Here is a 596-nt window from a genome sequence, read left to right as displayed (position 1 = left end):
TTACTCGCTTTATTTTCTGCCATTTGGCTGCCTTATAGTCACATTTTATAGGCAAATTTTCAAATAAAGCAGTGGCACCTGGTAAATTCCACTATGGGTGGGATGCAGCATGCAATAACACCATACACAATAATTCCCATTACTTGGACATTAAAAAGCAGTTTCAGAAGTGAACTAGTGTTATTTTATAATTTTTCCTTTTTCTAAACGGTTATAATGCCACCAGTACATAATTGCGAAAGGAGGGGAGGGGCGGGGGACGCGAGCGCGTCGTGGAACGCGGCGCGGGGTGGCGCGGGGCGGCGCGCGAACGCGGACCGCCGCGACGCCGGGCACTTTCAAAATTGTATACTTACAAATCCGTCCATTTAACTTGTTCATGTACTACTTTTTGTCAAATGTAACTGGGTGACTACGTACATATGTGCACTAGTTTGCTTTATTACTCAAATTGTTAAGTATAAAAGTTGGTCTTATTGCTCAACGAGAAATGAAATAAAGCAAATTTGTGTTATTTCACATTCAAATGGGAAATAACACAAATTTGCGTTATTGCCGTTTGTGTTATTTCACCCCCCCTGAAGAATCTACATTAG

Source organism: Rhagoletis zephyria, unplaced genomic scaffold (genome assembly GCF_001687245.7).
Source record: "Rhagoletis zephyria isolate East Lansing unplaced genomic scaffold, Rhagoletis_zephyria_1.1 Rzeph_scaffold_00132, whole genome shotgun sequence".
NCBI classification, from domain to species: domain Eukaryota; kingdom Metazoa; phylum Arthropoda; class Insecta; order Diptera; family Tephritidae; genus Rhagoletis; species Rhagoletis zephyria.
This window is presented reverse-complemented; position numbering follows the sequence as displayed.